The 12,597-nt window shown below is 40.7% G+C and overlaps 1 long non-coding RNA gene across 7 annotated transcripts; it reads left to right on the top strand.

The window, feature by feature from the left end:
- Positions 1-6,357: 6,357 nt before the first annotated feature.
- Positions 6,358-11,788, top strand: LOC119327944. 7 transcript variants are annotated; one of them, XR_005158760.1, is made up of 8 exons: positions 6,358-6,803; positions 7,587-8,049; positions 8,603-9,321; positions 9,494-9,575; positions 10,082-10,149; positions 10,863-10,943; positions 11,154-11,248; positions 11,366-11,788. It is a non-coding gene; the product is annotated as an uncharacterized LOC119327944 (long non-coding RNA). The 7 variants fall into 7 exon arrangements; XR_005158763.1 differs by having other exon boundaries at positions 6,360-6,803; positions 7,833-8,049; XR_005158761.1 differs by having other exon boundaries at positions 6,360-7,718; positions 7,833-8,049.
- The last annotated feature ends 809 nt before the right edge of the window (positions 11,789-12,597 follow it).

The following is a 12,597-nucleotide window of genomic DNA, read 5'->3' as shown; positions in this document are numbered from 1 at the left end:
GGAGGCGCGGGTGGATAGGAGGCCGGGCGGCGGCGGGTGGGGAGGAGGCCGGGCGGCAGCGGGGAAGGAGGAGAGGGAGGTGCGGGTGGGGAGGAGGAGGCGGAGCGAGCGGGGGAGGAGCTGGCTAGGGTTTCACCATGGGCGGAGCCGACCTTTTATACCCCATGCGAGTGAAACGACGAAAATGCCATGGCGAGTAAATAGTTTGGCATGCTCCAGTTTATGGAGTACTCTTGGAAACTTATTCTTCCTATCTTTCTTTTTAAGGGGTTTAGAAGATAGATACAAATGATTATGTAAGGATACAACCCTTGAAAACTATGTATATTCTTATAGATAAATGAGCAAAATACTTGTTGTTGGCCATTCAGTTAGTGAAATTGAAGTAAGATCTGCAATTGAGACACCAAAAATGTTATTTACCGTGAGCGCTTCCAATCTGCCAGATTCTCTTGGTTACTTAAATTTGTTATTATGTTTGTAGATATTATAATTTACACTTTGTGGATAGCATGCCCGCATACGTCCTGTATATACATCCAAATGAATGGGATGGATAGGATCGGGGCTCTGGCAGTTGTTGCCATGGTAATCACTCCATTTTAACATTTGTGTGTTATTGTTGGTCTTCGTTGGGAGGAATGTGAGCAACGATTTGATGCTGATATAAAAAACTTTGAATTGAATCAAATCTAATTCTTTTTGCCTGTCCTGCAAAATATAGCTCAAAAACTTTCTCCTTTTTTGCTTGCAAAGGACGAAGCACATCTCAAATTAGTGAGTTGCTTTGTACAATTCATATTTCTTGAACTATATGCAATTTACAATTTTATCTCTTTGATTTGTCATCAGTTCACTAAGAATGTAAGTAAAATAATACCTTAGTGTTATATCGTGTTGGCGACCGAGTGTGATGAGCCAAAGCCGCTTGACGAATTGTTGGTGTGCCATTTCTGCGGGTTCTTTATTTGACGCCACTTTAGTAATTAAAACAATGATGGCTCTGATGCCTATGTTGCTTCTTTGCTTCAAACTATAACATGTGTTTTTAGTTCCAACGGTTTTGCATTATGAAAGTCACTCACGGGATTTTCTAGCTTTAAATTGTTACTCTGTTTCTCTGTGTCTGCTCTTCTGTGCCCCATCGGGATCGCCACTCACGCGCTGACTATTGTATTGGCAGCCCGCATAGAAACTGTGGGAAACAAAACTAAAACTACCGCGAAATTCTTTTTATTATTTGCTGCCTATACAGAACAAATACTATTGAGTTTTGGCTAATCTCTCGATGGTTTCTAAACGGTAATCTTGCCTGACCATTGACTTTTTGAGTTCTGTCTTAAAAGAGTATTGTGCACCAATGAGAGAATGTATTATGATATAATGATATGTTGAGTGATCTTCCTTTTCCTCTTAAAACTACATATTTGAAAAAAATCCGTACTGGTTCAGTGTTTTGTCTAATTAGAAATAACTCTAATCAATAACCATTACGAAGCCACCTAATTAGAAATGACTCTAATCAATAACCATTACAAAGCCTCTGTATGTGTGACCGCTGATCTTTCCATTTTCTTGGCTTACAGGTCGCTGCTAGAGCCGGACAAGGTCATGACTTGCCTTACCTGGTGAGGTACTAGCTAGGAAGAGTGCAAGCCGCCACCACCACATACCAGATGGTGCCGTTAAGGACATCGTACCGCTGATGATCTACAGGTCCATTTCTCCTTCTCCCTCTCTCTCATATGTCAAGCTCAATTCCTTATCATTTTGCACAATGGAGGTCCCTTGAAAGCCACTTGACCGAAATCCCGTGTCTTGTGATATGCATTTCATACGGTTGCTTTCCTTTGATATTTTTCTGCTTTGTATTTGTCTATGGATATGAACAAATATGATTATGATTCCTGCGTTGCATATTGCTGCTTTCCATTGATGATAAATGGTGAACAACTATGGTGTTTTTCCAGCTTAACTACAGAAAGTTGAAATGTGCCTAGCTCGGACCCACTTGTCACTCCAACGTCTTCCTTTCTACTTCATATATGGTTCTGGTATGTCCTTTATACTCAGTACATTCATGTCTGGTTTTGAGATCTGCTAAATTTAATGTTGCGCCACATGCAAGATAGATTATCTCCATATATTATTACTTTTGACTGACATGAAGTTTAGATATTGTTGCTCTATACTGATTATACTGAAATTATTTCTCTCTTATTGCTTTGGATGCTGAAATGTATTTCTGACCCTATACGAAAACAATTTTTTTTGTAAATAATGCATAACATAGTTTTTCTGTCGATAAACAAATTTTTGATGTATAAGCACTACCAAATCAGATTACCAGACTAAGAAATCTACCGCTCGCTCCAGTTTAGCTGTAGTTCTGGATCAGGATTTTAATCTAAAACTACTTGAGGCGACAACAAAATACATATACGAATCTGTAATTTGTAGACCACTGTGATAGCTGTAGCATAGTCGAGATGTTGTTGTGTCACTATGGGTATTTATAAATGAAGAAAAATGATAAATCTAACTGGTCGGAGCAGGTAAGCCAGAAGCGAGAATTTGAGCAAGCCATGCCTCAACTGCATTAGGAAGGCTTGCATCACCATTATTTTAAGGAAGTTTAATCCACATATGTTTTGGGCATCTAATTTAAAATTATTGGCTGCATGGAAGTGGCACCTTTTAGTTCTTTGTGCTGCTACAAAAATAATCATGGCTGGGCTGTACATTTGACTGGCAACCTAAGTTGATTTTAGTATTTTTCTTCTTGGTAAGCTTTCAGTTATATTAGCAAAAATGGTGCTTGAAGGTTTCAAATATATCACACCAGAACTATTCCAAGATTGCTATTGAAATCTTCCTTATGGAAGTACTTGAAGGAAGATTCTTGCCCAGTTCAGCCGCTTTAATATTCTTGAAGGACACATCAAAGATTTCTGGGTGATGCAAATTTATATGAATTACACATGGTATTTACTTTCAGAAATCTGGATAGTCTAAGAACGTTGGCAAGTTGTGATGGTTATCAAAGTAGTTAACTAATCCTACTTAGTATTAGCTCTTGCCAATCACATTGTATACGTATAGTCTGTAGTTCTCTATTGGCAGCAGAAGACGAGGTGTGCGCTGAGGATCCCAACGAGGAAGAGGTGAGCCGCCGCGACATCGAAGCTCTCGCACCGCTGCTCCCCGTCAAGCTTGCGCGTGCGCTGGATCCGGTGGCCAATACAACCCGTCCATTTGCCGGCACCTCCAAGCAATGCCTACAGCAGCGGGTGAGCCACCCTACTCGGCAGTTTGTTCTTTGCATCCTTTGAAACGAATCGACACACTACTGAACTTTATATCTGGTCTGCTGTCCTGAAAAATAATACTATCTACAAAGTTGTCTCTGTCCAAAAGATCACAGAGATTCCAGATGATATGAAAGCAATTTACAAGTATGTGAAATATGACCACCCCATGCTTTAATTTAAAAAGGTGTTAGTTTTCACATGTGTAACCTTTTCTATATCATTGAACCAGGACTCTTTAGGAGATCAAGTAGAAAATTATTGTTGAAATGGCTGTCGGTCGTGGCTACTACATTAATCACAGCCAGGGCCTTAATTATCCTGTAGGTTGACTATACCTTGGTTTTAGTAGCTCTTTGTTGATAACTATCATACTTGCATAGCTGGTTGATTGATTTGATTATAACCAAACTGCACCGACATAATTTTAAAATCGTGATTATTCAAATGAAAAATGATGGAAGAAATATATGTACCAAAGTCGCATCTGTTGAGATCATGAGTAGGCACAATTGCTCCTTCGAATTATTGTGATATTGTAGTCCTCTTTAGTCTTATAAATTATGTATTGTGGTGCTCCACCTCCTTTTCTTTTCTTGCCAGGACATATACTCTGCATGGGAAGTTGCGTGCTTGCTACGAGCTTAAGACGCATCGGCATCCGCTACACCTTTCGATGTACTTCTGTTGTTATGACGTATCTCTTGCTTTTGGTATATTGTAGTGAACTTATTGTTGTGCACAACCATTTGTATGCTATGAATGGGGTCTTTATGCCTTTGTGATCAAATAGAATCTATCAAAGGGCGGCTGCTCTGCTCTTTGTTATTTTGGATTCTGACTTGCTTCTGTTATATTAAACATCTATCCTCTATAATGAATGTATAGCTGTGAACCTTCTATCCTCTGTAATGAATGTATAGTTGTGACCCTATTGACATGGGCTATTACTATTCCTTGCTTGGGTCTTTATGATGTCCAATCAAATAGCAATCTATCATAGGCAGCTACTTTGCTCTTTTTTATTTTGGATCTGGCATTATGTCATTATTTAGAATTAGGCATGCTGCACCTATGGGATGGACCAGACAATGCGCCAAGATATGTTGGCAACAGTTACATTATCTATAAAGACAATCTCATGTTTGATTACTCTTGCAAAGATTTGTACTTTGTTTACATCTGGGTAATGTGTCGAGCCAGACACCACCTGTCAGCATCAAAATAAGAATATGGCGCCAGAACCTGGATTACTACTAACTTAGCATTACCTGTTTGAACAAAACATTGGGACTGGCACCCTTGCGCCAAGGCGTGGTCCCGATCTAGTCCTACATTAAAGGAGAACATATCCTTGTTATCTATCTATCAGAATCAGTCACTAGCATTTAATAGCTTGCACCCATCTACGTATACTCTGGGTGCGTTTGGTTGCAAGGGCGGTCATGAATGGATTGAGATCGTTCAGAAAATAGACATGTTTGGTTATAAAGCACATAAATGGTTCGAGCCAAAAAAAGAGAATATGCCATGAAGATGCTGAGCCGTTCCACCCAACCAAATCGGTCGAATCAAATGGCCACCCTTTGCATGCATGACTATGTGAGCATGACTGGTGGTCCCGTCCTAAATAATTAGCTCACCACTTATATTCAGCCAAACACATGAATTGAATGGTTCAATCCCAAAAAAATTGAACGGTCCCAATCCATTCATACGACACCTTCAACCAAACGCATCCTCTATCTGCAGTTTGATACAAGAACTAGATGTGCCTACATTACATATCCAAGTTATCTTGAGGGTTCAGTTAATTAGCTTGCACCCATCTGCGTATACTTTATCTGCAGTTTGATACAAGAACTAGATGTGCCTACATTAAATGACAACATATCCAAGTTATCTTGAGGATTTAGTTAATTAGCTTGCACCCATCTACGTATACTCTATCTGCAGTTTGATACAAGAACTAGATGTGCCTACACTAAATGACAACATATCCAAGTTATCTTGAGGGTTCGATTAATTAAATGACCAAAGGGCGAACGAGTTTGCAACCAATATATATAGAACCCAAGTGGTGCTGAATTATTGCATAAAACACATACCGATAATACCATTTCACATAAGAAGATGGCCAGTGTTAAGGCAATAGGAGTTTTATGCTTCCTAGTCTTTGTGGCCCTCTCTTCATATCCACACCGTGCACAAGCAGATCACTGCTTCGCGGATAAAAGTAAGGTGATGAGGGAATGCTAGAGGAATATTGGGAAGAATGTTGGCGAGCACCCCCTTCTACACGGGAGCGTCTGTTGCCAGGTGATAAGGGCAGCAACAGACATCCACTGCGTCTGTGATAAATTCACAACTGATGAACTGGCTAGGATCAGTCTAGCCAAATTTGCCATGGCTACACATGTATGCGGCAATGGGTTGCGTGCACACACTCACTGTGCAGGTTGGTAACCATCATATTTCTATGCATATACACATGTGCCTGTTTTCTACTTGCCATTATTTCTTATATATTTGCTCATGATTATCCTTATGATGCGAAAATTGAAAATCTCTTGTGCAGGTTACACAGTTCCTGTTATAACGCTACCTGCACCCCACCTCCGGGCAGTACCTAGAAATTCATTGTAAGGGCTGTCTGATAATGTGGAGAAATAAATGAATAAAAAAAGGAATGATGTGTCATTTGCATAAAGTGTTCTTTATTTGGATGCAAATAATAAAAGGAAAATGGTCATGAACTCGTTGTTCTTTCTATTAGCCATGCTTGTAAGATTCAAAGACATGCCAGTCCGCATTTCACCGTAAAAAAAACAGAAAAAACTAACATGTCCGCATTAATCCGATGAGATTAGAAAATAAGGAAATTGATAAGTTATATTTGACTATATCATAAATGGGAAATGGATTTCATGACCCCCATAATTAAAACCATTTAGCTGTGCATCAAAGGCGCCTCCTCGCGATAGCTACGTTATCACAGTATGGAAGACAAAACAGATCGCCGGGACAAAAACAAAACAGAACGCTGGGACAAAAACAAAACAGAGTCCAATCCCGCACGCAACCTCCTCCCCGTTCCTCTCTGCCCTGCGCCGTCCCCATCCTCTGTAGAAGGAGCACGGCTCTCGTCGATGTGCCTGGTGGGGATCCGGTGCATCCCCTCTCGGCTCGCCTCCTCCTCTCCTGGGTCCCTGCGTTGCCGGCTCAGCCGCTTCTCCTGCATCTTCTCCTCCCTGCTTCTCTCCTCCTAGTCGAGTCCTGGACCAGATCGGCGTCCGGCGCAGGAGGCTCGGGGTGGTCGCAGGTTCGGGCGCCATTTCCTTCCTTCCCGTACACTGGGATCAAACAGCCCGCGGCCTGGCGGTGCCGGCCTGGATCCGGAGGCAGATGGACCAGATCCTGGAGCTGGGCACGAAGGAGCTCGAGGTCGACGACTCCGGCTTCGTCCTCCTCCTCTGACGTCGCCACCTTGCTCAGGTCCAACACGTCTATCCATCGCCCCAGTTTTACCATTTCGTCATGATTACCATCCCACGCCATCCATAGGGTGTGCCTTCTGCCCTTCTCACCACTCTGAACTCGGAGCAAGTGGAATTTGGGTTGGGGAAGTTTTTCGAGCTCGAAATTAAACCCAGTTCTAGAATAGTAGATGCTGGTGCTGAGATGGTCGGTAGGCAGTGGCACTCATAGGTCTCCATTGCTTCAAATCTATTTGGTTTTAGGTGATTTGGCACCCAAAACTCACAACACTGTTGCTACACATCAGTTCAGGAATCAAGGCAAATAGCGGTATTTCCCTTTGGGGTGAATGGACGAACTGATTATGGGAAGACCAACCAAGTAGTTTATACAATACTCACAATTTCTCACACTTCCAGCGAATTAAACTGACGATTATATGTGCCTTCTCTCATTCGTACATTGTTTGGGGGTTTGGTTTGAGAAGTGGGTTGCAGCACTCATGATTTTGCTTGTTTCAGGGATGGAATGAATTGGGGGTCACCATCTAACACACACACACACAGAGGGAGAGAGAGAGGATAATTCTGTTTATTACGTCAACCATGTAGTAGAAACCAGATAGAACTAAACAGCTAGGGTTTTGAAGTTGCCTCGGTAGCTGAATCATGGTCCATGAATTTGTGTAAAACGACAAGTGCGCTACTGAATTAAAATTCTACCTGTTCATTCCATTGCCCAGTTACCATCTGAGAGGTTCTCTTTTGCCACCGCAACTCTAATTAGATTGTTATAGTTCAGACTAAGGGGATCAAGATTAGTCATCTGTTAGCTATGTACTATGGACCTCAACACTAGCTGAGTAGCTACGTAGCTAATCATTGATCTTGTCTTGGGTGAAAGGCTGGCGTTTGTTAATTCAGATACTGAAAGGTAACCCACACTGACTTTATTTGTTTACTTTCCTTCTGAAATCTTATTTGCTTAGCTTCTATTGATGACATTTCTAATCTTTTATCTTCGTCGGTAAACTCAACTGCATCTCAGTTTTCTGTTCCCATTTCCTGGATTGCGGGTCCTGATGCGCAAGATTCTTCTGTTTGCTATGGGTCCTGGACGATGGCAAGCATTGACGTGCGTACGCCGTTGCAACAGCCACACCTCAACCCTCCCGACGCACGCAATAATCAGCGGTGCCAAAATGATTTGGTGTTTGCAAAGGTCGCTTTTGTTGCATTTTCTGCGTGAGAAACCATCTCAGGCTGTAAGTTTGCACAGCCTGGACACTTCACTTGCATATCTTGTTAGTTACTGATTGGACTACACGTAATTATGTTCACTTATATATAACAAGAGTTACTTTACCCAACTCCCAAGGAAATTGATAAAAGAAAAACATGTCTGCATACTAAATGTTCTTGCAAATCTTGTTCTCAGATTGTCAATTGAAGGCGACCACGAGATATTCTCATGTTCTTTTATAATGTTTATTTGGGGATTAAAATCTTGATAATTAGATGTACTGCTTTGCTTCATATGTAATTTCCCTCATGCCTTCTAATCCGTTCAGATGACTAGCTATTATCCACATTAGGTTTTGCTCTATCTAATTGGTCGTTCAATTAGTCAAATAGCCGTTTATTTTTATTATGCTGACACAAGATCTGTCTCTGTTCTAAGATTTAGTTTCTGGTCACTTTTTGTGAGGTTTTTCATCAAAGATTCTCTTTAAACTCCTATTTTATACCTTTCTTTATGGTTCTTTGCATGGAAGTACTCTGTCTTCTTGCTTATATTATTCTTCTGCTATCATACAGATTTGGATGCACCTGCACAGTACTGATAGTACATGAAATTCATCAACCTGCTGTTGCCGCAACCAACCAAAATTTGCTCTAACAGAGTGATGAATACAATATGCATGCTAAGCTTTCTTCAAATTATGCTAATTGATCTTAAAAAGCTGGCTACTGGTGTTATTTGCTGCAATTTATTTCTGACAGCCAGGTAGTCTTGGAATGCTTTCGTAATGCAATTTATTTCTGATAGACAAGCTATGCTAATTGATCTTGAAAAGCTGGCTACTGGTGTTATCTGCTTTGTGGAAGGCTGTTAGCATTAAACTTTAGTGCTCGCCTGTTCATCATAGTCTCATTCCCTAGATAATTAATGAGGCATGAAAAATAGGTGAAATTGCAGGAAAATTGAAGATGGGAACACGATTCATTTTGTCAATGGGAACATCTACTGTTACAGATACACTTTCTGTATTCTACCTATCGATGGTGTAATGTTTGAATATCAAGTCATTTCTTTTTGTCATTAGCAGTTGCTTTTATTTATGTTCATATTCCAAGTATGCATGTGCTGCTCCGGTGGTGTTTTATTAGTTGATTGGCATATATGGATCTCTCCATGTTTATTAGTTGATCTCCAACCCCTACTCTGCTGTGGTTCTGTGGGAGCAAGAAGAGCATGCATGCTTTCTCTCTACATCTAGGGTCCATACGGCCAGATTGACGGGCCTAAACTCTGGGTGAGCTCCTCCATGATCCGATCGATTTCTTACCTTGCTGGTTGTGTCATATGGCTATTAGCATTTGATTGATAAATATTTCAGTTTTACTGAATGATCTTGCTTTCCCATCTGCACCTTGAGTTGATCTGTTCTTTCATGTTTACTTACTTTTGCTACTATTCTTGTCCAGCTCAAAGGTTTCTTTCAAGAATCATGAGAGAACATTCAAGGAGTGGATTATTTGGAAATTAGAACCTTCAGATTTCTTAGAAGTGAGGTTACTTTCCAACTAGAATTATAGGCAAGCATTGGTCTTTAATTTGGAAGTGATTATCATGTCTAAGAAGGGAGATCAACCCGGTTTGGTGTACATGATGTATGATCCTTTTTTTATTGATTTCTTATACTATATGTCGACATGACTTATTTCACTCAATTTTCTTTTTTTACACTATACTTCATGCGGTAGCCATACAAGATCATTTATTATACTATTGTACTATCATATTACAAAATCATTATGCTAGATATAGATGGATTAACATGAAGATAATTCCTTTTGTTCTGTTTTTTCACTAGACATAGATGCTATTTATGCTTCTTTAGCAGTGACATCATAGTCAACTTGCATTTTCTGTCTTCTAGCTACACTGCCAAATCCAGCAACTTTGATTTGTTCGTACCATTAGGCTGTAAGGAAATATTACTATATGTAACATGTTTTTTTCTTAAGCTACTGTTGTTGCTTCTCATGTCTGAAATATATTTCTTGATGCAGCTTCACTTGGATTTATGTGAATATAAGCGTAAGAGGTCTAGTGGCAATGCTACAAAATCACTGCAGGCGTGAGTATCCGGATTGCACTGCTGCTAGCCGTTTCTTGCGATTGCGTACAACAGGCTTCTGACAAAGCCAAGTCATGGCCTCATTAGGCCCCTTTTTCCAGCCAAACTGAAAGCACTTCATGTTAGCTTGTATTCGCTTTTGGATTAACTACAATGCATTGTACCCATCCATGCTCCAGGGCGAGTCGTACATATCCTCGTTAGATGTACCAATGCCTATGATGGTTCTGAACTCTAATGATATAGTATCGTATGTTTGATCGACGTTCTACTATTAGATCATAATGTTATAGCATATGCCCATATTGATGTACATGAGTTAGACTAATGACGAAACATGGCAGCCGAATGTGCCGAGACAAGATAAATGCGCACATGCCTTCTCGTAAAAGTTTGATACACTTTTCAAGAAAACGAACTTTGGTTAATCATTAAGCTATAACTTTTCTCATATTTGAACAACAAGGTTATTTGAGTTCTTCTAAAAAAGTGGCAATGTTAAAAAAATGGTTATTTTGTGTAACTTTTGCAAACTTTGTGGAAAGAAGCTGCAAATAACTGATTTCGCTGTCAAGTCTACAGTCCAATGTTAATCTAGAGGGTGGAATCTTTAAACATCGTTGATGCTTTCTTGTCCGTTTTGATCTAATATCTGTCTGGTGTGGTTTGTATAAAACTTATGGTGGTATAATTAGTTTTGCTTTTTCTTGCAGGATATAATAACGTTGTAGATAGACGGAGACTGAATCAGTTGACACTACTTTGATGTCTATCGAGCCAATGGGACAACAAAGGTAGTTCCTTTGCACAATTTGAAGAATGTTATTTCATATTGCATTATATGTCTGACTCATTTCAGTGGGCATTCAATTAATTTGAGGCATCCTTTCCTAGGATCTTACCTTGATATTCCTCTATTTTCTCCTATTTGTCCCATGCTTTTTTAAGAACTGGAATAAATATAACCAGTGTTACAAATGTTTGCTGAGGAAAAGTCCTTGCAGAAAAGAAGAACCGGAAGCAGGTTATCTATCTTCACGAGCAAGTTGGCGTCTGTAAACCTTCACCGGAGCCATTCCAGCTCTTTCAGAGCCACAAGGTGAGCCGGAAGTCAGTGTATGTTTGAACGAGCACACTCGCTTCTCTCAGAATTCATATAATCATTAGAAGCTCAGAACCAGTCATGCCAAAGATATGAAGTGGAACTCATTTGCAGGCAAGGAAGTTGAGGAACCAAGACCCCAACGGTGCAGAGCAGTTTGCCATCGAGAGGACTAGGGCTGCCATAAGGGACCTGTAGACCAAGCTCAACATCTCCCTCGTGCCTCCATCAACACCGTGTCCTGGAGGGTCGTCGCCGTCCGCGACGACGAGCTACTGCCGCAGCTTTGCCAGCCGCACGGTTAGAGGGAGGCATCAAGGGCCTGCCACCGCTCCCGGGGCCGATGTGCGTGTAATTTCTATTAATGTATCTTATGTTGCCAAACAACAACATGCTCCTGTCAATGCTATATCATTGTGGGCGTGGCATTTTTCTTCCTCAGGCGATATTCCAATGTACAATAAGTTCCATCAAGAATTGCATGTACATGTGCTGCTATCCTGATCCAAAAAGGAAAGTAAAAAGGGCGTTCATCTACCTGGCACCGTCCAGATGCCCCTCAAGCGGCGTGCCACGGGCGCGCCCCAACTACTAGTTTTTACCAAGAGCTTGACTCAATGGATGTCTTTGTCTGACATTGACTGCAAAGTTCTCCATAAGAAAATAGTAAACATATTTTATTTTTTTGGAACTGGAAGATTAATTTGTTGGCTAGGGAAATTAGTGTTTTCACGAGAAACAGGGTTGGAAATACGTTCTTCAATAACAAGGTCCTGAATACAAATTAGAACTTCAAAAAGTTGAGATTGCCAAATTGCACTGTGCATATTGATTTGGAAAGCCCCCATTTCAGTAGGGGCATGTTAGGAGCCACGGGTGGAGATGTCAAAGGTCCGTGAGCCAACTAATGCAATCAAATTCAACCAAATATACCTCTTCTAGGTCGACCTTTTGTACTATTATTGTAAAACAATATTTTCTTTTTGGTCATGTTGGATGTTTTGGCTGTGTGTATCGTGCTATGCAGAGGCCGGGCATTTGCTCAGTGCGGTTGTATCAACTCGATATATCGATTGAATGAAATGTCCATTATCAGTAAACCTCTTCTAGGCATGGGAGATGTTTGATCCATGAGATTATCCTGATGCTGTTGCAGCGAGGAATTAGTAGCAGACGCAGTTTTGGAAACCAAGCATGAGGCAGCGCCCCTTCCATTCCAACTCTCTCAGGTTCACAATTTGAGCCCATCAAGTTTGTTGAAGTGCCAATCTGAAATTACACACACTTCTCGGTAAAGAGCCGATGTACCAGCAATAACTCAAAAACATCCTATCTAGTCTACCTAT

Source organism: Triticum dicoccoides, chromosome 7A (genome assembly GCF_002162155.2).
Source record: "Triticum dicoccoides isolate Atlit2015 ecotype Zavitan chromosome 7A, WEW_v2.0, whole genome shotgun sequence".
Taxonomy (NCBI): Eukaryota; Viridiplantae; Streptophyta; class Magnoliopsida; order Poales; family Poaceae; genus Triticum; species Triticum dicoccoides.
Note: the sequence above shows the minus strand (reverse complement) of the source record. Positions and strands in the feature narration are given on the sequence as shown.